The sequence below is a fragment of the Macaca fascicularis genome, chromosome 12 (genome assembly GCF_037993035.2).
Source record: "Macaca fascicularis isolate 582-1 chromosome 12, T2T-MFA8v1.1".
Lineage (NCBI taxonomy): Eukaryota > Metazoa > Chordata > Mammalia > Primates > Cercopithecidae > Macaca > Macaca fascicularis.
The window spans coordinates 18,478,558-18,504,972 of record NC_088386.1 but is presented as its reverse complement, the minus strand read 5'-3'; the positions used below and the strand labels follow the sequence as shown (position 1 = coordinate 18,504,972).

The window sequence follows — 26,415 nt, the reverse complement described above, 5'->3', positions numbered from 1 at the left end:
AACAGGCACACGTGGCTAGTGTCTACAGTATTGGACATCCACTGGAAGAATCCTTCCTAGCCCCTCCCCAGAGTAGCAAGACTCTCCCGTTTCCCATTCCCCCAACTGTCCCTTTAACAACCACATCCCAGACAGTCATATCAAACCAAGGAAGCCCCAAGGAAGCTCCCAAATAGCCTGTATTTATTACACTACAATGCAACCACTGCTGAATTAAATTTCTGAGCATGCATTCTCAGCTATAGTGAGGAACAGGTTTAGCCAGTCTTTCCCTAGAAAGCCTTCCATATAAGGGAACTCTAAATCATTTAAAACCTAAATAATCCTGAAAGCACAAGGATGTATTTTGCATTTCTCATTCTAAACTTTGTCTAGCTATCCTAGAATAATGCAGATCATGCCAACTACTTGGCAGGGCTGTTGGGATAAACTTCCCCTACCTCAACTGGAGGTGGGAAAAATGGCTGGCGCGTTTCTTCCTGTGTTTTGAAAGACAGTTTTGCTCTAGGAAAGTGGAGCATTAGGCACAGAGGTACAGCCGATGACAAATGTGAGGTATGGGTCATTGAGCACTGTAATGGAGGTGAGCCTCTCAAGGGAAGAAAACCAAATTTGCCCCCTTGTAAAATTTGCCATTTTATAACGACAAGTAATTGCTTATTTTTACATTAAAAAAAAGTTTGTTGTTCTAGATAATACGCTGTTGAGAATACATACTGCATCCCAAGGTAACTTTCTATTCTGGCAGTTTACGATTGGTTCAACTCTAGCCCAGCTACCCCGTGGCTAAGACAAAGCTTTAAAGTCTTATCCACGCCCTAATAGAGTGTATTAAAGATTTGACTAAATGCATGTTTGGCTGCAATCAATATGGATTTGTATATTAGACCTGGAAAACCTCTATAATTCTTTGGTCGGTGTGGTGTAATGTACAGCCCGCAGTTAAATAACTTTAGCGTGAACTTGAATGAAGATCAGTGAACTGAACCCACTCATGGAAAGCAGGTAAACTGTTTTAACTGAATTCCTGATAGATCTGTATTATACTCCAGACAGCCTTGCACTCTGGGTTATGAAATACCTTCTTATCTGGTTTTCCACATAAAGTACTTTCATTTTTCCTCCTTGATCACTACACTAAAATGACAAGAGCCATTAGATCATGACACAGATTCATTCTTGGCAGAGTAACGTTGTTTAAAAAACAGAAGTAATGCAGATGTCTACCACCACCCTGAACTGAAGGCTGACATTTCAACAGCATTAGAGGCAGTCTGCTTGGTTTAATCTTAAGAAGTGCATTAAGCTCTGCAGCCTGGGACATGGTGGCATTGATGTATCTGACACCATGCTCTATTTTCTCCCCTCTAACCTTTAAAGTCAAAGTAACTTCTAGTGTGTTCCCCAGAATTCCATCTTAGAGTCATTAGAGAACAGGAGAGCAAGAGGAGACCTTGAGAGCAGCCTTGTAACTCCCTTGTCTTACACATAGGCAAACTGAGGTTAAGTGATTTGCCCAAGATCTCCTGGGGTCAGAGTGGCCATACTACTTAGAACACTGGATTCTACCCTCGATTGCCAAGCAAGCCCATTTTTTTAACTGCAATTTTAGGGGGTTTTTTTTCCCAGCTTTAGACTCAAGTGCTGACCATTCACAGCATGGGATACAGCAAGTGGCAGGTCTATACAACACATTTTCTATGCACTGTCTTGCTTCAGTTTTAGAACCAGGTCCTCCAAGAACAGGCATTTGGCAAAACTCTGGAGAACATGTTTCCTGCCCAAAGGAAGGTAAAGTCCCAGCCCAACGGAGCCAAAGAAAATTAAAACAAAATATCACTTCAGGTCATGACTTGGTGACCTAGCCTACAATGACTGCATCTGTCTATCATCTCTCTTCTATCCATTCATCTGTCCATCCATCTTACATAAGTACCGACTAAAAATGGATACTTACCTCTCATTAAGCACAACATTTCTGGAAAGTTGACCGCCTCCCAGGCAAAGATATTTTGTGTAATTTAAATAAATTCCAAATATTCACTTTTCTACCTACTGTTGGAGTCCCATTTTACAGAATCATTGAAGTCTTGAGGATGCAGGGGTATGTTGATGATGATTTAGGATTTCTGGGATTATTATATGCCTGCTCTGTCTTCCTCCTGCCTGTTCCTGCCTCTATTTTTCAATTTCTCTCTAATCCTGACCATAGTGAGCAGGGGTTAGACATCTCCATCTCCCCACCAGCCCCTCGCCTCCTCTTATCCCCCCACTCAAGTTCTCTGTATTTTGCTTATTTAGTTGGCAATTGCTTCTTGATGGCTGGGGCCTATTAAGGATCCTGTCCTAGGTACTGATGATACAAAGCTGAGCTGGACAAGGTGGCCACAGCCTGGTTTATCTAAGGGCTAGGAGAATGGTCTGAGCCAAGCAGCATTGCAGCAACAAGAAGAGCTGGATGAACATTCCCATAGGCAAGAACATTCACGCGGACAGTTAAGGAGAGTAAGAGCCTGGGAAGGGCCATCACCAGCAGAGACACGGCATGAGCAGGGGATGGAGAAACACAAAGGCAGCTTACCTTCTGTGAGCAGCAAGGCTCAGTATGGTTGCGACAAAGGAGTGGGCGGGGACAGTGGGAAACCAGCATGGCTAGAGAGCACTCCATCAGGCTTTGTGGACAATAAATTAACTTGCATGTAGTAGGGTGAGGAGCATCTGCTTGTCAACTGACATTTAAATAGCAGTTGCCAGTGGAAAGTAAGCATATGGTTAGTTGAATGAAGAGCCCGAAAGAGACAAATACATCCAATAAAAGATTTTAGCGCTTTCTCAATTTGTATGTTAGTGTTTGTAATCTGCTTCTGCAAGCCAGCTGAGATGTTGATCTCACTCACTGACCTTGTATGACCCTAAGGCGTCCAAATCAGCACCAACCTTGGTTTAGTCTTTAACTGCTGAGACAGAGTTCTCAAAGGAGGGTTCCCCGGAACAGCAGTATCAGCGCCACCTGGGAACTTCTTAGACATGCAAATTCTCAGGCTCCAACCCAGATCTCCTGAACCAGAGACTCTGAGGGTGAGGCCCATGATCTGGGGTTAACAAACCCTCTGTTGACTCTGCTGCTCACACAAGTTGGAGAACACTGGTCTAAGAGAAGCATACATTGAGGTGGAGCCCCTGGCTCAGTGGGCACTGGTAGGGGCCCTAGCACTGTCACTGAAGCCTTTGAAGCATCATGTTTTCATCAGTGTCTACAGTCAGAACAGACGGTAGCTACAAACTCCCTCCCTCTGGTTCCACTCCTAGACAACCGTCCTGGCAGTCCCACTCACTTCCACACACAGCCCTTCCCCATCCTGCTCCTTTCTCCCTCTGTCTCCTTTTCCCTTCCCCTTCCTCTTGTTTTTCCCCACCTTTCCTTTTTGGCTTCCATTTCTCCTCTTTCTATACATGTTTCAAGCAGTGGCATCTCTTTTCTAGTTTTTCCCTCTTGCTCCCTACCCATCTTTGTTCAAGATCACCACAAATCAAGTCATGCGCAGCCATTCCCAGCCCACACCTCTCCCCTCCCATTATTTATTCGGATCATCTTGAGAAGGCAATTGGGTCAGCTGCAAGCAAGTTCCTTAATAGCTAACAGGGAGGTGGCAGGGAAGGCAGTCTCCACCCATTGCCGAGTTTGTCAAAGGAGGCAGAGAGGCATTGGGAGCTGCAATGCATGGGATGCAGTTGACCATGGACTGATTGCACCTTCCCTGAGAGCTAAATCCAGGTACCATGTCCTCTGACATGGTCTAAGTCCAAGCTAGGACTTTCCTGGAAACCTTGCAATCACTTTTCCAGTGACCCGCAGCTCGGAGGTCTTTGTTTACGCCCTCTTTCCTATTGAGGAATTTCCTAGAGGCGAAGACAGAAGAACTGTTGGGATTTGGTTTTAGAAAGGCACAGGCCACAACTTCAAAATGATATAAATGCCACAGATGGCTGCCTCTGTCCATTAAGACAGAAGGTTTGAGGTCTCATCCTTGTTCCAGCTGTTTGATGGAGCCCAGAAAAGAACGCTCTCTCCAGTGCAACTCCATCTACCACGTTGAGTACAGAGGCCTCTGAAATGTGCCACAGAAGCCAGATTCCAAATGGGCTGCAATTTGCTAAGCATTACAGCTATTTCATTCTGCTCTACAAGATTCAGTACAAGAAGAAAAAACTATCAATCACTACCATAACAAACACATATTTCTAAAATAAACCCTCCTGTCTGAAAACTGTAGGACAGACACTTGCACTCAAAGTAAATGGCATTTAGGGTCATCATTGTGGTTTAGTGCTCCTGTACCTTTATGATATGTGATAAATGATCACCTGGAATCTGCTAAATAAATATTTTTCTATGTAGATCTCAACTGTAAGTAGCTGTGTGACTTTCTACGCAATCTATTCTCAATCCACTGATAGTAAGTCCTCCAATGTGGTGTAGCTACATAAACCTGTAGCTATCTCTCAGCCTGGCAGGTGAAGCCAAATGCTTCTTCCCCAGTAACGCACAGCACAGGAGTGGGTGGTGATAACGAGGGGCATGATGTCCTCCAAGCCCACCGGGGAAGCTGCAGAGCATGTAATGAAGACGCTTGCAGCTGGGGCAACCAAAACAGCGAGTCGATGCATACCACACAGGCACTAGCCATGCCACTTATAAACACTGATTAACAGCTGAAAGGCTGCACTTTTAATAGAATTCAGCTCCCTATAAATAGTAGAGAATTAAAACTCTAGAATGCTGGCACTGAAAAGACCTCAGAGTTTAGTCTACTGATGAGCTAGCAGAATCCCCGGAGAAGGGGAATGAGGTGCCCACATTCACACAGCCCATGAGTCCAAACATGGGGCTTCCCAGGCAGGTGCTGTCTGCACTGGCCCAGCTCCCTTTAGAGCCTGGCGAAATCATGCAGCCCTCAGATGAAGCCAGCCAGTGCACTCAGCCAAGCCTCTGCTGCATGGGCGTTTCAGTCGTGTGGAGAAAAACAAGCATGCCTACAGACCCTGCTTTCTCACTGTCTCCTTTCCGGAAGTCACTGAGTGGGCTCCCAGACCCTGGTAGGACCAGCCCCCAAAGTCTGTGACTGAGACAGAGGAGTGACTAGCCAGGGCCTGGCCTTTCAACCCAGCCTGGGGAGGCCCGGCATGGGTGGAGCACAGAGCTAAGCGTTTCCTCCAGGGGAGTGTTTTTACAGCTGACCCGGCCCAGAAGAGAGAATGAGGTGTGAGCTGGGAGATAGTATTGACCTAGGTTATCCAAAGGTAAGACCAGACACCAGCTACCACTTCTTGTTACTGCTACAGAATTAGCAACAAGGACTCAAGGCAGGAAAGTAGTTTCTGTCCACCCTTGTCCAGATATGGGGTGTACTCATCAACTCAGGCTGCCATAACAAGATACCACAGACTGAATGGGATAAACAGCAGAAATTTTATTCCTCCTGGTTGCAGAGGCTGGGAAGTCCCAGATCAATGTGCCAGCTGATTTGGTGCTGGGTGAGGGCTGTCTTCCTGGCTTGCAGATAGCCACCATCTCTCTGCATTCTCCCACATGGCAGAAGTAAGGGCAGAGAGGTGGGGAGAAGCTCTCTTCCTTGTCCTTTTATGTTCACTCGTCCTATTCAGAGTCCCACCCTTATGACCTCAACTAAACTTCAACAGCTCCTAAAAGCCCCATCTCCAAATACAGTCAGATTTGGGGTTAGGGCTTCAACATATGACTTGAGAGGGACACGGTTCAGTCCATAGCATAGGCTGTCACTCTTCTATGCCCCAGTCCCCATGACCTGCTAGGCTCCCTCCCCCATCTCTTTTCTTTAGCCTTCATGCCTCTGCACATGCTGCTCTTTTACTAAGACCACACCCTCCTCCATCCCCTGCGTTTCCTCCTTCTCTCTTCCTTCCTCCCTGCTATTCTTCTCACACCAATTGCCCACACTTAGTCCAGATCTTAGTCCAGAAGTTTCTGCTTACATGTCACTCCTTCCAGGGAGCCTTCCTTGACTTCACAAGTCTACATCAAGTTCCCTTCCATGAGTTCACCAGGAATTTTCATTCCCACCCACATCCTCATAACACTGCAGTGTAAACTAGACCAGAAATTCAAGGAGGGCAAGATGCTCCATCTTCACTGTGGTATTCTCAATGCATAACAGAAAACTTTTATATAGTAGCTGCTCAATAAATGTTTGCAGGAGGGAAAGAGTTCCAGGTGAGGGGCTCTGGTAAAGGTCTATGGAATCCATTTGAAGCCAGCTTCTCTGTCCAAAGAGGTCAGTATTAGTCCTTCAAGCGTGGGGCCTAGTGCCCGGCTCATTTCCATCTCTATACTTAGAGGAAGAAAAGGAGAGAGAATGGAGAGAAGGGATCACTTTCTCATCCAAACAAGACCAGCACCCTCAGCCCTAAAGGAGAACTAGACTGAGGTTGAGGAGTCTTGGATTCTGACAACTACCTTCAAGGCAGGTGACCTTAACCTGAAGCTCCCTTTGCTACTGATTAATCCTGAGTTCTCTATACTAAAAACTCTTTTTTTGTCTGTTTCTTTCTAAGATGGCCCTATGGGGTACAAAGTACATATGCAGGTCAACGGGTGTAGCAGGACACAGAAAACTCCATTTACCAAAGACATATCAGAGGACATTCACTTATGCCAAAATAGTTCACCCGAGGGGCCCTTCCCCACCATGGAAGATATAAGCCCTTGTCAGAGAAGCTGACAAGACCTAGAGCATAAGGCTGGGGTCTGCTGCCAAAGAAGGAAATGTGTAGACAAATAATAAAGTACTTAGAAGGATGTGTGCAGAAGCATGGAGGCCATTCTATGCTGTGTGGCCTCGGGGAATAAAATCTGACAATTATAACCCTCAATTTCCATCTGGGTACAACTGGGTTGTCACAGGAAGGAATATGGGAAGGACAAAACATGAACATGGCCAGTATTGACTCCCCTCCCTCCCTATGCCTACCACAGATTTCCCGACAAAGGATTCCTTGGACACCTCCGGCTTTGCCTTTACCTGACCAGAACAATTCCACCCAGCACCAAGATGCTCAGCCTTACTCTCTAAAATTCAAGCTCCTCAGACTTCTGATCTGCAAATGGAGATAACACTATCTGCTGTGAGGATCAAAGGAGACACTGGAGGGATAGTGCTGACCACAGTGACTGCTGTCAGAAAAGAGTCACTGTCAGTTATGACCGTGTCACCTCCGGAATCATCTCCACCTCTACCAGTACCATCACCATTAACCACCATCTTTCCTACCTCCACCTCTATCACCATACCACTGCTCCTCCTATGGCCACCATCATCACCTCCATCCACAAACACCAACACCACCGCCACTACTGCCACCCCCACCACCATCACCTCCACCTCTACCACCAACACTGCTTCCACCACCACCATCATCTCCACCTCTACACCAACTCCACTGTTCCCACCACTGCCATTATCATCATCACCTCCACTTCCACCAACACTAATAACACTACTACCATACCACCACAATTATTATCACTTCCAACCTGTACCACCACCAATACCAACACCAATGCCACTTCCACCCCCACCATCACCTCCACCTCTACCACCAACACTGCTTCCACCACCATCACCATCTCCACCTCTACACCAACTCCACTGTTCCCACCACTGCCATTATCATCATCACCTCCACCAACACTAATAACACTGCTACCATACCACCACCATTATTATCACTTTCACCTATACCACTACCAATGCCGCTACCACCCCCACCACCATCACCTCCGCCTCTACCACCAACAATGCTTCCACCACCATCATCTCCACCTCTACACCAACTCCACTGTTCCCACCACTGCCATTATCATCATCACCTCCACCTCCACCACCACTAGTAACACTGCTAGCATACCCCCACCATTATTATCACCTCCACCTATACCACCACCAATACCAACACCAATGCCGCTTCCACCCCCACCATCACCTCCACCTCTACCCAACATCACTGCTACAGCCACTGCCACCATCTCTACCATCACCTCCACCTGTCTCTGTAACAATCACCATGAATTCACCTCCATCTCCACCATCATTATTACCACCTCTAACAACAACTTCCTTTGTCATCCTCATCTCCATCACCTCCTCCACCATCAGTACCACCTCCTTACCACCACCATTATCGCTGCCACCAAGACTACTCCTAGAGGTCAGAGATCTAGGAGAAGGCTGACTAGAACCACAGGATGTCAGATACTTTCCAATCCTCAATCCCAAACTCATAGATAAGGCCCAGAAAGAGTCAGTGACTTTTTCAGGATTATCCTTCTAATCAGTAGCAGAGAAAGGATTAGATTAACAGCCTAATTAACAGCCCAAAGTTCTTTTCCACTACCGGGTAATGGAGCTCTTCCCAGTCTGCCATAAGGTCTTAACTCCCACAACACACACACACCCAGACACACACAGAGGTATTTGGAGTTTAAAGACAAGCAGTGGACAAAAAGTAGAGGACATAATAAAGGAGGAAATTGATAGAAGGTAGGATTACAAAATGAGGGAACAATTCCAAATCCCCTGAGGCCTAGAGCTCTGAGCCTTTCCCCAACTCCCTATGCTCACAGGCTTCCCATTCAGGTGAAATGACAAGGGGCAGGGATGCTCTAGAACTGCCTGGTCATCTGGTTAATTGGCCAAAAAGACCTTTCCACATAACCTTGACCTTGCTTATTTACTCCCCATTCTTCATGCAAAGTGTACAGTGGAGGCAGCAGTGGGGAGGTGAGGACTAGGATTTGGAGTCAAATAGACCTGGGTTTGAATTTCAGCCCCACTACTTATTAACTATGTGACCACAGACCTATATCTCTGTGAAATTGATAAAATAATAGTATCCACCTCATTATCGCATGTAAGGCACTGCGCATAGCAGCAGTGATCAATGGCAGCTCATACTCCTTATTACACAATCCAATCATCTGCCCCAGAATAGAGGTAATACTCAGCTAAAATTAATATAGTACCTGTACGACAGATACTCTTCTGAGTACTTAACTTGCACTTGCTTATTTAAACCTTACAAAAAGCTCCACAAGGTGGCCACTACTGAATTCCAATGCTCTTATACAAATAGAAAAGTGGAGGCATGGACAGGTTAGGTGACCTGTCCAAACTCACACAGCAGGAAAGTGTCAGGGCCAGAAGTTTGACCAGGCAGCCTGGTCCAGAGCTCAGGCACCGAAACACACAGCCCCAGCCAGCCGTTTTGTCTGGGAAGCATACCTCAGGAGGCCAAAAGTCAATGCTTTCTGAGTCTCAAATGCAAATTAAGGTAATTCGATTGAAATGGCCACAAGTTCAGGAATGAATTTCTTCCTGTGGGTGTCATGGTGAAGAACACAATGTCAGCTGGCAAGAAAGAAAGATCCCCCTGATGCCTCTCTATGACAACGAAGGGCCTTTTTACATGCAAGGGAAACAATAAACTTTTCTGTTATTAAGAGACAAGCTAAAAAGAAGCAAACTAGCTTTGAATAGGAGTCTGGCAAGCTAGACTCCTGCAGAATGTCTGTTTTTAATTGATTGGATTTACTTTATGGAAAGCAAGAACTTCCACCCCACTGCCACTGCCAGGCCTGGAACCAGTCCTGGGGAAGGATACTTTCCTATGAAAATTCATTTGACCGGGTCCAGTGGCTCACACCTATAATCCCAGCACTTTGGGAGGCCAAGGGCAGATCGCTTGAGGTCAGGAATTCAAGAACAGCCTGGCCCACATGGCGAGCCCCGTTTGTAGTAAAATACAAAAATTAGCCAAGCATGATGGTGCATGACTGTAATCCTTGGCTACCCCAGAGGCTGAGGTGGGAGGATTGCTTGAACCCAGGAGGTGGAGGTTGCAGTGAGCCAAGATTGTGCCACTGTACTCCAGCCTGAGCGACAGATCGAGACGAAGAAGGAGGAGGAGGAGGAGGAGGAGGAGGAGGAGGAGGAGGAGGAGGAGGAGAAGAAGAAAAAGAAAGAAAAGAAAAGAAAAGAAAAGAAAAGAAAAGAAACAAAACTTCATTTAAATTCTGAGTCAAAGACTGTTCTCACTCATCATAGGCTGACTCTGCCCCTCCCCATAAATAGAATCTGGAATTCAGTTTCAAAATAAATTAGAAAATAAGTTCCATTTCTTATTACCTGTTCATCTCATGTAAGTTAGCAATGAAATTCTCAGAATAATCTGCAGCCAAATGCCAGGACCAGAGGCAGAAAAACAAAATCAACTGATGGGAGAGATAGTAAGAGAGGTGCACACAGAAGCCAGGCTCACACTGTGTTTGATTTAGAGCTGAGGGTCTCAACAGAAATCAGTAAAGCTCTCAGGAAGGTTGAGATGGTATCAGGCTTCTAAGATAGGGTTTTGAGGTGCGAATGATCAGATGAGGATGCCTTCCTGTTAATGATTTGAAAATGAAATTACTGTTGCATGACATGATAAGAATAAATCCCTCCTGGTGGGTTTTTCTTTTAATAGGGGCAAAAATAACTTGGAGGAAATAGTCTTGCAGATTTGTGAACATTAGATATAATCTCTCCCATCCAAGTGCAGCAGTAAATGTCAGAGATGCACATTATTATACGAAGTACAATACAGTGCAACAATGAGAACATCCTGCTTTAATTTTTAAAGCTAATCTTCATCTGTTATCTCACTTGATGATCACCAAATGACAGAGCACCTCCAGGAGCTGCCCTCAGTTCTCTACTTCCCTTCTTTTTCCCTCTCCCTGGGGCACCTCCTCCATCACTCTGACTTGAAATACCATCTCTAGGGATATACAATTCCCAAATCAACATCACCAGCATCAGTAGACAACTACGGACAGAACCCTGCAGCCAACTACCTACTCAATATCACAGCTTGGAGAGCTTATCTATACCTACAATAGGACATGTCCAAAGTGAATTAATGATCAGCTACCTTAATGATCAGCTACCCACCCAAAGCTGCCCTCTCTGCACTACCCCCAATCATAATAATCTCTAATGCCATGCATTGAGGTTTTCTAGCTGGGAACGTGCAAGTCATCCTGTTTTACTTCCTCCTCTCTCACCCCCACATCCAATCGATCCCTAAGCTTACCAGTTATACCTCCCAAATCTGTCCCTTTCTCACCATCCCCACTGCCACAACCCTAATCGAGGCTACCGTCATCTCCTGCTTACACTAGGAGGAAGTCTCCCAGTCACTCCTGCTCAAGCTATTCTCCATACAAGCCAGGATGATTTTAAGTCACAGAACAGTTCACATCACCTCCCTGCTTAAAACCTTTCAATGGCTTGTTATTAACCTTAGAATAAGGTCCCAAATCCTTAACAAATCCTACAGGATCTGACCAGGCTTATTCCTCCAGTCTCTCCTTGAACTTCCTCCTTTCCTTGCTGTACCTGCTCCTGACATCCAACCCTCTCCTGGTTCCTGGTGCCAGCCAACTTGCTCCTGCCTCAGGGCTCTGACCCAGTCAGTCTCTCTTCTCTCCTTGTTAACTCTTATTCATTTTTCACTTCTCTGCTGAAGGATCACTTCTTCCTGGAAGCTGCATGAGACCTCCTTGTTAGGCCTTCCTGTTATAGTCCTTATTGCCCCCATACTTCTTGGCTGTACTCTGTTCACTTGGACATAATTAGCTGGAACTTGTGCCTTGGACGTCAGTCTTCTCTCCATGTGAGCTCCATGGGGTTCGAGGCTGGATCTGTCCTATGTCTATGTCTGCAGTGCTTGGCATAGTGTCTGGTTCGTGGTAGGTGCACAATACATTCATGAAGGCCTGCCAATTTGATTCTCCCAACCATGCAGTGAGAGAGCTAATATCCCTATTTTTGCAGATGAAAACAGTAAGACGGACTATCATTGAACCACTTTGGTCCAGGTTGCAAAGAAAATGAGTGGAAGCAGCCTGAAAACTGGGAACTTCCAATCAAGAGTGTCCACCAGTTCGAGTGCATCACCTCTAGCGTTATGTCTCCATGTTTATAACGCTGTCACCCAGAGATACAGCCCCACAGCCTCCTCCAGAGTTTAGCCCAGAGAGGGAAGCAAGCCTGGGGCCTTTCCCAGGACTGACCGAAGATTTTCATTCAACCTTTGTCTTTGAACACTTAGAAAACTTTGAGCAACACATTCAAATCACAGAAACTTGGGCTTTTAGACCAGGAATGACCTCAAAGATGACAGATGAGTTTCCTTGCCTGTATATTGACAGGTTGTCTTAAATTTCTGCAGCCCTTTTCAGCTACAAAACTCTAGTTGTTTAACTTCCCTAGACTGCAGGATGTACATGTAAAAATCATGAACCATATAAATCACATTACACATAATTCATATTATATGAATCAAATTAGACCATACACTTAACGCTTTTTAGAACTCCTAGGTACATAGGTTCAAGGGATTATGATCACTCTCTTATGGGAAGTTCTCAGTGATGCCTGGGCACCTTCCCTCTTGCTACTCAGAGTGTAGTGCATGGGATATCCCAAGAGCTTGTTAGACATGCAGAAGCTCAGGCCCCACCTTAGACCTGTGGTCAGGATCTGCATTGTAACAAGACATCCAGATGGCATGTGACTTACACCACAATCCCAGCGTCATAGCATCATATCCAAGCCTTTTGTGACTTCCCTACTGCCTGTCTTCCAAGCCTCATCACCAGTCCCCATCTGAGGCCAGTGCTCCGGCTTTTTTCCAATGACTCTTAATTTCAGGACGCTCCATGTCTCTGTCCAAGACAGACTCCAGGAAACGGCTACCAGCTCAAGTATCCTCTCCTCTGGGAAGGGCTCCCTACCTTTTTAGAACCTCCCAGATGCTGTTCTTGCTTCCAAGACAGCACAACCACATGATGTGAATGATAAATGTCCATGACTGGGTCACTCTGAGCACCTGGAGAGCAAGACCTGTGTCCCAGCACATGCCTAGTACAGCACAGTAGGGACTCAATATGTGTCTATTGAAAAATGCGGAAAAAATTGAATCTCATTAACATGTGTGCCAAGGTCTTATCCTGTGTGGACTAAACTAGAATTGATTGCACACATGCATGCACACACACACACACACACACACAAACACTTATTACTATGTATTACTTTATTAGGGTAATGGCGCTTAGAAAATATATGGTATTTATATTGGGTAATGGTACTTAGAAAGTGGTTTTCTAGGGTAATGGTACTTAGAAAAATGATTTCAAACTTAAAGGAGAAAAATCAGTTATCATCTTTCCCAATCCCGCCCCAGAAAGATGTGCATGGAATAGAGTAACTTCAGGTTGCTCTAAAGCCTGGATGGAGATAGGGCAGGAGGGCAAAGGGCAGTCCAATTATTTTCTGGGGAGGCTGCCTGCTGGCCCTGCATGAGTGAGGAACAGGACTCCTCCTCTGTCTTGCCACGGCCCTCCCAAACTTAAGAGACCACACTTGAGTCTGCAGGTCTCTCAGGTTTGATGGGACCCAACCTGTGGGTGTTCTGAGCTGAGTCTGGGAGAGGATGGAGAAAGACATAGGAAACCAAATAACTCCTCCAAGCAAACCAGTGCAAGCCAGAAAGCAGGCTGGGAAGCAGTGAGGCAGGAGCTTCAGGGCATCAGTGGGGCAAATGCCAGAAATCTGGAACTCCAGGACATTAGGTTCCAGAAATTCCGGAACTCTTCTAGGAGTAATGTTTCCCAGAGCAAGGCTGTATTTGCCCAGGTGCATGTTTGGGGCCTGGGGGGAGTCCATACCCCGAGATGCATCTGAGAATGGAGAAAAGAGGAAAACAACATGGGGGTGGAATAACAGGAGTAGAGAACCACAATCAGAAGCCCAAAATATAACACCAGAGCCACTTTGGGATTCATCCACCTGGGTCATTGCTGGCACAGCCAGTCACCCGCTCTCACCTAATCACAGACTGGCCACAGTCAGCCTTGGAACACCGCATAGATTTTCCCAAACCTGCCAAGCTGTAAATGAGGAAATGGGGATGCAGAGAAAGCCGGAAATTCACCTGAGGTTTTCCAGCTGGGCAGCTGCTAGGGACAGAGCAAAACCCAAGCCAGACCTTTTTCTCCTCCCCCACAGCCAAGGCTCCTTTCAACTTTATGTTTATGACTCACACAGCTCTGGGCACTGAAAACCCAGTTTCCAAAACAGCACAGTGCAGTGAAGGGGATTTTAGAAGCAAGACCCCTTGTTTATGAGCTAGGCCCCTTTATTTGCTAGCATGCAACTCTAAGGAGCAAGTTATGAACTCTCTTATCTTCATTTTCATTGATTCCAAAATTGGGAAACTCGTATCTTCCATGAAAGATGACTGGGATATAAAACTAGACTGTACATCATTGCTTGGCATATTGACACTTGATAAATATTATTTCTCTCTCTCTACTTCCTAGAATCCTGGGTTTGAGGGAAAGACAAAGTAGTATCTTGCCACCACCCTGTCCTGAGTTTCCGGGGTTTTCTGCACACTGTTGTACTTGGATGGTTAAGTAGACAGCAGTTTTCATGCCTGCCTAAAAATAATCTCTTCCTCCAGTACGAGTACCCTGACGTTCTGGGAAGCCATTGTCCCTGACAATCCCTCCAGCTCAGGTTGGGGGTGGACCCCGCTCTCTATACCCAGAGGTGGGTACACAGAGAAGCAGTGGACAATCAGGGTCACAGGGCCGGTCCCCTCTGTGATGAACAAGGGATTCAGATCAGGCCCGTAAGAGGCAACTTCAGGACATCTGCTGGAAAAAAAATATATTCTGCTGGAGTTGCTAAAGCAGCAAAACACAAGCCTGTAACTCTGTGGCCATGACTTCCCCAACACTGGGGTGGCTTCCCTGAAAGGCTCTCCTTTGCCAATGCACAGGAAAGCAAAGAGAAGACATTGTGAGAAAGAGAAAGAATGATTTCTAATATTATTTGAGCCTGGATCCTACAATCCTAAAATAGGATCTATCAATCATATAAGCTAATACTTTTGTTTGTTTAAGCCAATGTGAATGTTTTTTCTCTTACTTCCAACCATAAGAGTCTCAATTATATAAATGTCTTTATGTAGTGGCCTACAAGGGAGGTTGTTCAGCCTCCTAAGGTAACATCACTTAGTCTCTCAGGTATAACCTGGAGGCCTCCAACCATAAACAAACACTTCCTTTTGCCCATTTGAACTGAGAGAGACTATTCAGCACCACTCACATCACAAAGGAGTTTACTTTATTTGAAGCCTAATTTCTCTCCTTTCTCTGTATTGACTAAAGAAACTCAATCATTTCCTTTCAAAGGAAACTTTACTTACTTACTTGTGTCCTGTTTAAAAAAAGAAAAAACTGGCTCCCCTTTCTCTTCCCTCAGGGGAGACATTTTTGGATGTAGAACTCAGGGATGGAAGAGCTGTCAGAGGACACTCCAGTGCAGCCTTATTATCTCGCCAATGTGAAAGCAGAGGCTGCTTGCCGAGCCACCACCATCGGCAGCCAAGTCCTCCAGCTTCCAGGCCAGGGCCTGCCCTCCACCCTCAATATTCCACCTAACATCAATGTCTCCGATGACCTTGCACATGGTCAAAGGTACTTATGGGTTGATTTAAATATTAAAGACTTGCAAAGATGCCTTTGGAGAAAGTACAATAGCCTTGGATTCTAGTCCCAGCTCTGTACTAACCAGCTGTGTCACCTTGGGGGATGTCATTTAACCATTTTAGGCTTGTTTCTTTATTAATAAAATTAGGGGGTTGGACTAAGAGAATCATAAAATGTCAGAAGTTTAAGGAAGCTAAGGCAGATGATCACAGACAGACAGAAAACTGAGTGCCAAATCAGCACCACAGGGGAATAAAAACGCATCCCAGTATTGGACTCTGAAGGTGAACATCTTCAGAAAGATGTAGGAAGAGAAGGAACTGAGAGCCCTATAAAGTTGTATACTGAAAACACGGCATTTTCCCCCCTTTTGTTCTCATATGAGCTGTTGATACTTTCAAATTTGTCTCTTCGAATCTTCACAAAACTGGAATTCACTATGTGCTGAGCAGTCAAGTTTGCTAATCTGTCTAGTCGTCCTGGTTTACAGCACCTATTACAGCTTATTATCAATGGCTCCCCTACTTTGACTCCAAAAATTGTCACACAATCAGCAGAAGACTCATGGAGAATATATAAAATATTCCTACAAAACAACAAGAAAAAAGGCAAATAATCCAATAGGAAAAATGGGCAGAAGACTTGAAAAGGCACTTCACAGAGGAAGGAGGCCAGCCAAGTGGCCAGTTAACAAATGCCAGGAGACATCAGAGAACTACAAATTAACACCATAGCAAGACGTTTCCATGTACTCAACAGAATGGCCAGATTAGAAAAGGTAGAGGGGACAAAGCCATGTAGAAGCAAAGCAAACAGCCATGTAGAAGTTAAAAAAAGCCATATAAAACCAAAAAAAAAAAAAATTGGAGCAGCTAGAACTCCCACACACGGCCAGCATGGGGTGTAAATTGGTGCAACGAATCTGGAAAAGTGTTTGACAGTCTCTTGTAGAGCTGTTCATGTGCAGAACCTATGACCCAGAAATTCACTTCTAAGTATATGCGAAGAGAAAAGGGTAAAATATGTACATCTAAGACATGCAGTAGGATCTTCGTGTCTATGTTGATCCCAGACTGGGAACTACGCAAAAGCTTGTCAACGGTAAAAAGCATAGACTCACTGTGGAATATTCACACAACGAAATACTATACACTGCACACAGCAGTGCGGATCAGCAGGCTACAGCTGCATCCTACAACATGAGTGAATCTCACAAGCTTATGTCCGCTGAAGAAGGCAGATGCAGAAGTTTACATTTTGTATGATTTTGTAGAGAAACTACAAAAACAAAAGAAACTAAGATGTGGTGTTAGAAGTTAGGATGATGCTTACCTGAGAGGCAATAAGTACCATCGGACACAGAGCAGAAGTTTTGGTGGAGCTAGTCATCTGGTTATGTGAGTATGTTCAAGCTATAAACATCTAATGTGTGTATTTTTCAGTATGTATGTTGTACCCTTCAATAAAAAGTTCAAAAATATTTCTTTAGAATTATTCCAGCATTGACAATAAATGCCATGGTCACTATCATGAAATTCGTATCTTACAGCTCTAACTGCTGGTACTTCCAATTGTTACTGTATTTGGAGAGAGGGTCTTAACGAGGTAGTTACAGTAAAATGGGGTCATTACAATGGGCCCAAATCCAATGACTTGTGTCCTTACAGGAAGAGGAGATTTGGACAGACATGCACAGACAAGAGGGACAACCACAGAAAGACACACAAAGAAGACAGCCATCTGTGAGCCAAGGAGAGAAACCCAAGAGCCAACCCTGCCAACACCTTGATCTCAGACTTTTAGCCTCTAGAATTGTGAGACAGTATATCTCTGTTGTTTAAGCCCATGTTATTTTATCATGATAGCCCCTAGCAAACTAATGTCGTCATGCAGTTATCCTTGGCTTCCTTTTAAGTAGGCTACTGTGATATAAATTAAGCCGTTTCCTGGGAGGCAGAAGAGTCTTAGGCTGCTGATGGAGGTGAGGGGGTGGTCAAGGAGGTGGGCTGCTCCTCTACCCCAGCATCAGCTACTAGGCTGCTTCTGGCTGTCCCATCATTCCAGAACCTTCCAGGCTGCTTCTGGCTGTCCCATCATTCCAGAAGCTTCCAGGCTGCTTCTGGCTGCCCCATCATTCCAGAACCTTCCTTGGCTGAACTAAAAAGGAGTGAGCCGCCTTCCCAAGGCAGTTGTGCCGGCTTCTCCACCTCAAAGCAATCAAAACAGACGGGGTTCCAGGATTTTTGCTTTGATCATCACAGAAATGTTTCGAGCTAGAAGAGACAGCAGAGATCACCTCAGCCAGCCTTCTCCTTTTGTAAATGAGGAAAGAAACATCCAGAGAAGTTAGGAAACCGGCCCAAAGCCACACAACTAGTTAGTGATGAGCTAGGTTTCCAGACTGGGGCTCTGCATACTGAGCCATTTTTGCCTTCGCTTTTTGAAGGGCAGGATGAGGAAAAGGAATAAAGGGAATAGTTTTATAACCTTTTATAAGCTTTAACACTGTTTCTGACTTTTGAGGTGGCACCAAACTGTCTCAGTCTTCCTTCTCCCCTCCATTCTTTTCTTATTCTTCACTGCCCCTCTCTCCTTCCCTTCAAGCACCTGTGGCCACTGCCCTTTTTTCAGATCTTCCTTCAATGTTATCAGGAGCCTGGAGTCCAGGGCACCGGGTTTTCCCAGCTGTGTGGCTTTAGGCAAGTCACTGAAACTCTGCTGGGCGGCTTCCCTCATCCATCCCAGGGGCTCCACTGCCTCTCTGGGGCTTGGGGAAGATTCTTGAGGACTGAACTCTTTTTTTTCCTTTTGAAGGAGTCTGGGGAATCATGCCTTACACAAACCATAAAATCTCATTAAATAGGTCTGTCTTTCTTTTTCTCTTATTTATTTATTTAGAGACAGAGTCTCACTCTGTCACCCAGGCTGCAGTGCAATGGAATGATCTCAGCTCACTGCAACCTCTGCCTCACCTTCCAGGTTCAAGTGTTTCTCCTGCCTCAGCCTCCTGAGTATCTGGGATTACAGACACCTGCCACCACATCCAGCTACTTTTTGTATTTTTAGTACAGACAGGGTTTCTCCATGTTGGTCAGGCTGGCCTTGAACTCCTGACCTTGTGATCCACCCGCCTCAGTCTCATAAAGTGCTGGGATTACAGGCATGAGCCACAGCGCTGGCCAATAGGTCTTATTTTTTGACCTACTACAATATGGCTCACTTCTCAACCTTCCTCTGGTAGGCATCACATGATGGGCAGCAGACCCCCTTATTTTAACTTAAGCATTCCTTTCTACTGACTTCAGATTTTTAGACAAAGCTTAAGTCTTTCAATCAATTACCACAAAAAGAATCCCTAAACTCACCTAGGCCTTGTAAGCTTTTGCTTCGCGGTAAGCTTTTTCAGGCTGAATCAACGTATACTTTACAGGTATTGATTTATGACTTTACCAGCAATTTCTGTCTCCATGAAATATATAAAGCCGAACTGTATTGTCTCAAGTGCACTTTCTAAGGATTTCTTGAGACTGTTTCCCTGGTGCATGGTCACTCATACTGGCTCAGAATAAACCTCCCTAGGTATTTTGGTAGACTTTTTTTTTTTTTTTTTTTTTTTTTTGAGAGGGAGTCTTACTCTGTTGCCCAGGCTAAAGTGCAATGGTGCGATCTCAGCTCACTGCAACCTCCGCCTCCCAGTTTCAAGCGATTCTAATGCCTCAGCCTCCGTAGTAGCTGGGGTTGTAGGTGTGTGCCACCACATCTGGCTAATTTTTTTTTTTTTTTTTGTATTTTTAGTAGAGACGTGATTTCACTATTTTGGCTAGGCTGGTCTCAAACTCCTGACCTCAAGTGATCCGCCCACCTCAGCCTCCCAAAATGCTGGTATTACAGGAGTGAGCCACTGCACCCAGCCAATTCTGGCAGACTTTTATTTTTCCATCGTCATTCTCAAAGGTCTCTCCCCAGCCCAGGGGACCCCTCACCTCAGCAGTAGTAGCCGTCGGGGCAGGAGAGCATGAGAGCATCAGTGGACAGGTAGCCATCTCTATGCATTATCCCTCTCATTGCCAGCCTAAGCTTTGTGACAGGACCTCTCTAATGCCCCACACCCCAGCACCCTATGGAAGCTGCTGGAAATAGACAAGACACCTTCTTACTTAGGACGAAGGAACCAGAAAGCTGCAATGTATTGCATTGCCCAAGGCCCAGCTTGGGGTTTTACAAATTCACTCCCTGCTATAACCGTGGAAGATGGACATTACTGAACCCACTTAACAGTTGGGAAACAGACTTGTACAAAGACGCCAGCTGGATGGGCCAGAGACCAGGTGTGAGATGGAGTCTCTCTGCTTCCACCATACTCAACCCTTCTGTGGCACCCCAACTGTCCCCTACTTGTACCTCCAAATGACAACTTGACAAGTATTAGACTACATGGGCCATTTGCCCAGGCCTGTAGGTGATAAGCGACATCTCAGGCACTGACTCTTCCACAGAGAGCTGGCAGTGCTGATGGTAGAACAGGTTCTCAACGAATCAACTGGAAAACAGAATAAAGCAGCACTTATCACAAGTCAAAATATGTGCCTGACACCCTCTGTGTGGTCTGCTCAGACCTTGAGCACTGGCAGCTCTAGACACCAGGCTCAAGGAGCGGTAAGCTCCAAGTCATGGTCATCTGCGGCAATGCTGGTGACACTAGCATTTCCCTGTTTAACCTCCTCTCTGAGAGTCAATGGTATGAACTAAGGGAATTCACCTGAGTTCAGAGACATGTTTTCAGCACAGCCAGTTCTGGATATGAGACAGGAACTTGGAAATCTTCCAGGTCCAGCTGGAAGAGGGGCTCTAGGGATGGGTGGCTGAGGCCAGGGAAGCAGCTGCAGCCAAAGGGAAACTACCCAAGCACAGGAGATGCACAGTAGGCCTTTCCCGATTTCTCTGGGGAGTGGACATGTTACAAATGTGAAAGCTGTGGTCTGAGTTCAACAGCACCCACTGGTGAAGGAGAGAGAGAGGGGAAAGGAGAGAGAGAGGGGAAAACAGAGGGGTGAGGGGAAAACAGAGAGGTGAGGGGAAAACAGGGCTGAGGGGAAGTGTCTGGTCAAACCTAGCCCCAAGACACACTGGGAGGTAGGCAGGGAAGATACCCTGTAGACACAGGACTCCTCATGCCAGGCCTTCCCTGCCTGATGCGGAGAACCTGATCCATGCAGGGGCAAAGGAGGGGCGTCTGAGTCCAGATGTAACGCAGGGGCTATGGGGCAGGGTTTGCAGTGAAACTGGAGACAGTATGGCCTCTGAGCTTCACAGTCCCAGGAAACTGAGACGGGAAGGGGGCAATGGGAAGGTAGGAGGGGGTGATTGATTGAATAGCTGAAGTCCCCCTCTTCAGAATCCCTTGCACGATTGAGTCACAGGCCAGAAGATATTGTGAGATCCTGGCACACAGCATGAGGCACCCTCTGGGCAAACCTCCAGTCCCCAGGGCTTACTTCTCTGAGGCCACCAATGGCATCTTCTTGAGACAACTCATGCCGGAGCTGCGGCCTCCTGCCTCCGGGAGGGAACTGCTTGGGTATTTATCAACTTTCATGCAAACAGAATTCTCCTGGGGAGTTGCTTATAAGCGCAGACCTCTGGGCCTCACCTCTCAGGTGGCAGTTCAGGCATCTGAATTCTGATCAGGCAGACCCCAGCTGACCGATGCCCAGGGACTTGGACCACACCAATAATGGCTTGAAAGCCCCGCTAAGGAGTTGAGCATTTTGACACCAGTGGGTTTGGCAGATTAGCACCAGGAAGGGCAGAGACTTGGGCAGGTGAAGGGGCTGGTTAGCAGGCCTCATTCAGAGTGCTTGGGCAGGGCTGGGAGGCAGTCCTGAAGAGGGGGTGGGGACCGAGGTGGGGACCGAGGTGGGGGGGCAGTGGCGGGGGAGGGTGTGTGTGTGTGTGTGTGTGTGTGTGTGTGTGTGTGTGTGTGTGTGTGTGTTGAGAAGGAGGCGGCTTTGGATAAAAGGTTGCTGAGCCCTGAGGATTGATGAGACTATGTGGGAAGGCTCTGGAACCAAATCGCCTAACTACCTAGGCCAATGTAGGGAAAGTAGGTCTAATCTGCACCAATTGGACAGCCCCCTTTCCTCCCAGGAGGCTGTGCCTAGACATGTTCCAGGGGACAGAGATTTCCTAAATGACAACGTTTTACATAACTCCCGCTCCAGGGAGAAGCCGCCAGCCTTCCTACCCACCGAAAGGAAGCACAACTGGGTAGAAATGGTTTGAACCTGAGCTCCCTCTACTCGGTTTCTTGGCTGTTCTGTAACTGTCTACAAAGTGGGACTAACACTGCCTGCCGCAAGGGTTCTGCCCCGGAAGGCTGCAGGGGTGGAGGTCAGTTCTGCCTTCCCAGCTGGGACCAAAGACACGCTTGGCGGGCACACCAGCCAGGACATGTGAAGTCTGCTGCGAGGCCCCTTACCCACACTTGCCGATCTTTCACTGGATTTCTCAGCAACACAGTCCGGTGCCTCAGATTGCTGTGACCATAGCTGGCTGCTAAGGATGTGCACAGCCTCATTCCACAGCAAATTTGGCTCTGGCAAAAGAGAGGGTCGGCGTGTGCCTCACCAGGATCTCGCACCTGCGCGGTTGGCCCCGGGTGAAGAAGAAAGTGCACTGGGCTGCAGACCCTGCCTCAGGAACCCAGCGCGCTGGAAAAGGGCCTGCGGGGGCTGTAGCAGCCAGAGTTACAGAGCAGAGGTTGATGCTGCCCCACTGCCTGGTGCTACTAGGTCCGTCCTTGGGGCTGCCAGGCCTGCAGACTCCTAGGAAGTCCGTGGGCAGTTCCGATTTATTTCTGCACCAAACTGAAGAAACATAAAAGGGCAGGGCCCTCAGCCTTCCCATCCTGGTCCCAGGGCTGTCCACCCTTGGTTCCCCTCCCATCTTCTAAATGCCATTGGTTCTGTGGGGACCTGCACAACCACAGGCCAGCAGCCTGGCATTAAGTGAAGCCAGCCTTTAAAGGTTTTGCGATGGGGATGCTGAAGATAGAGGAGGATTGGGCGGGATGGGAGATAAGAAAACCCAGGCAGCCTCATAATTTGTCTGCTCATGTGGGAAGGGGGCTCTGCTGCATCCCTGGTGCACGTGTGGCTTCCCAAAGCACCACCCAGCCCAGCCCCTCATCCTTCCAGCAGTGGCCTCAGTTTCCCTGGGCTCCTTGGCACCCACATAAGGCATGGCTGTGTGCTTAACACTTCTTCGCTCTATGTCCCCATTTAGTCATAATTGAAGCTGTGTTCTCAATCTATTGTCACATTTGTGATCAAGAAAGCCCTAATTTCCTGCAATAATCTTAAGTGACAATTCAAGGCTAAATGCAGTTTAATGTTTTGTAATGTGTCTGAAGCAACATCTCAAAATTATAATATAGCCCCTGAAATTACTAGTCTGAGTGAAAGAGGGAATGTACAACTTGAAAACGAAATGAAAATCTAGTGAATTCATCTAAGGCTGAAATGATGAGGCTCAGGAAGTTCCAGCTGTGTAAATGGGAGAATGCTGGGGTGACCTTTGTCAGGTGACCGGATGAACTGGCCGGCGGAACAAACACTTAGGGAATGTCTTCTTTTTCCAGCTTCTGTTAAGCAGGACAGAATTTTCTCACCTGGCTTTTCCTGGAATGGGAAATGGAGGGGACACATTTAGGGGGAAATCAGTGCTCCAGACCAAGACGAGTTTTAGGGAAGAACCACAGTAAGGGGAGTAGAGGGAGGTCAGGGAAGCAACTGGCCACAGAGAGCCCACTTCTGACTTTTGGAGGCTGGCCTCTGTTAATTCCATCTATTTTGGTCAATGCTTACCCTGTTCCATTATCTCCTTCTCATTACTTCTAAGTATCAGATGTGGACACTGAGGCTCAGATATTTTAAGGGACTTGTGCAAACTAAACTGCGTGGTCTGTGTTTGAACTCAGATCTATCTGCATTCAAAACTTACACCCTTAATCTGAATTTTCAAAAAGTATTTAAATATAAGAAGCCTTTTGTAAAAGATGCTACTACTAATAATAACCCATAGAACAGACAACTAGGAAAGACATTTCCTATACATATGACAAACAAATGTCTAATTTACCCAATATAAGAAAAGCTCTTAGAAATCAATAGAGAAAGACTAACAGTCCCAAAGAAAAATAGACTAAGGGCATGAACAGGTAATACTGATGGCAATAAACATGTACAAAAATAAAGTTATTAATAAATGAAAGAAATATAAATCAAGACAGCAATTAAATCTCATCTTTAACTTTTCACAGTGACTAAAGTGTTTTAAAGATTGGTACAATATTAATGAGGTTCAGGTAGAGAAGCAAAGGAGAGGCATTCCCATTCATAATTTTAAAAGAAAGCCTGCTCAGCCTCCTCGAAAACAACTCTGTAATATCCTCCAGAATCCAATAGTGTATACTATTTGCCCCAGGAACTCCATCTGTAGGACTCCAAGCCATAAAAATACATGCCAAAAAAAAAATGTGCAAATATTTTAGTACAAGGAAGTTCACTGCCAGAAAAGAGTAGTCCAACCCAAGTATCCATCATCAAAGGACATTAATCACTTATAGTACATCTACGCATAGCTGCTAAACAAATGAGACAATTCTGTGTGCACTGAAAGACCCAAGGCTACATTGCACTATTAAGTAGAAAATGAGAATTCACAAAACATATGCATTGTTTGACTGTGCTACTGGAAAAAATTTAAAAAAATATATGTCCGTGAATGGGTGTGTGTTTGCGTACAGACACCTCTGGAGGAGGGGGCAATCCAAGCTCAACAGTGGGGACCACGGAGGGGATGGAGGATTGGGAGAAAGAAAGGGTGTTTCAATTTCTGCTTTATATACTTCCATATGCTTTGATTCTTTCAAAAACAGTTTACTGAGCAAAACAGAGTTCTCTGGGAAAGTGGTAAAATAAACCCTGGATTTATGCATGGCTCCATTAAAACACTGCACAAAAGCACTGAGGTAAGCGCAGTCTTGGCCCTCAAGGAGGTCGTGCTGGATCAGAAGTTGACATACATGTAGAAGCAGCAACCCTACAACAGGAGATCCTACAAAGCTGGATGGATGAAAACCCGTGGAAGAGGATGGGAGAAGCATTTCATTCTGCAGAAGGTCAACCCAGCTGTGAACAGGTAAAGTCAGAGAATAGGGCCTCTGCAACTTTTCCTTCACATGACCTCCAGAATCTCCGCTCTGCATTCTTTTCCCAGGCCCCAACATGCTCAGGCTTCTGGCTCCTTGCCTTCCCCCAATGCTCCAATCTGTCACTGAAAAATTCAATAGCATTACCCTGCATGATGACAGGTGTCCTATTAGATATAAGGGCAGCTCAATGAGTATAGGATGCTGGGGAGTCTGACTGGAGACAGACTGGGTCGAATCCTGGCTCTCCCTCTCACTGGTTGTGTGAAGAACCACCTTCCCTAACCCCAGGTTTGCTCATCTGCAAAACTGAGATAACAACCAACCTCACAGGTTTGTCGGATGACAATAAATAATAACCAAGTGTGGTCCCAGCTGAGAACCCACATATACAAGTCTCTTAATAAACAATAGCTCTAATATGGGGGTGGGTTTGTTACAGACTAAGAAAACATTTCAGGGTTCAGTAGGAAGATGACAGGGAAGGTTTAGCAGGAAGGAGGGGGGCTGTTTGCATTCCTGTGACTCTCACCATACTTGTCTAATCTGTGTTAAAGAATCACTTGCTTAAAATATTTGGGTCCAAAAGAAGAGCTGGAATGGGGTGAGACAAGCCAGGTGTGTAGTACATGACATTTAAGGAGAAACTTGTTCCCCGTGTCAGGCAAGTGCAGGACGAACACCTGAGAGCAAAGGCCTCCTTAAATTTTGCATCCCAGGTACCTAGCTTGCCTAACCCTAGTCTTAGCCCACATCAAAACAGTGACTTGCAAGTGAACCTCTAAAAAGTAGAATTTCAATTAAATATAAATACTGCTCAAGGGAGAAGTAAGCAAGCAACCAATCCCTCAGGCTAGAGAAACATATTTATTTAAGGGCAGGAGTGCAGCTCCAATTAGTGACCTACCATCCCTGGAGCAGGAGCTGGCATTAAAGAGACCCTGATCTCACCTGTTAATTGGCCCTGCCTACACCCCTGTGGTTCTCAAGTCAGCTGGCATTAACACAACCCAGGCCTGCTCTCCAATAAAGCACAGTCTCTGTTGGGAGCTGCTCTGCTGCTCAGCCCTTCTCCATGGGGTGAAATAAAGTTTTTAGATGGGAATCACTGTGCAATGATGCCTGTGAGGAAGGCATGCAAGGTGAAGATAACACCAAAGCGGGGGTGGGCCTCCGGGTGAGGCTGAAAGAAGGAAGGAGGCAACTGCCTGTTGGAGTGAGGGATTCTGGAGAAGCTCCCTACAGAGCTTCATTCTGTTTTCAAAAGTGCCATGCAGGTCTCTGGGTTGTGAGCTCATGGCTGAGTTATCACAGCTCCTGATGACAGATCATGAAAAATAGGTACTTCCCAAGCTCTGACTAGATCTCAGCAGTTGCAATTAAATCCATGGTGTCTGAAAACTTAAAAATGCACCTCCCAACTTTTGAAACAGCAAAGCAACCAAGACACATGGGGTGGGCACAGAGGAGGCAGCAAGTGAACAGAACCGGGAAGGGGTAAGATGTCTGGGTCTAGAAAGGGTTGCTCAGATGAAAACCAAACTTTAATTCTGGGAAGAAAAGACTG

At 46.1% G+C, this 26,415-nt stretch overlaps 1 protein-coding gene across 2 annotated transcripts in view; it reads right to left on the bottom strand.

The window, feature by feature from the left end:
• Positions 1 to 26,415, bottom strand: part of GPR39 (G protein-coupled receptor 39) — a 236,092-nt gene that overhangs the window by 4,978 nt on the left and 204,699 nt on the right. The gene's annotated exons all lie outside the window — the stretch shown is intronic.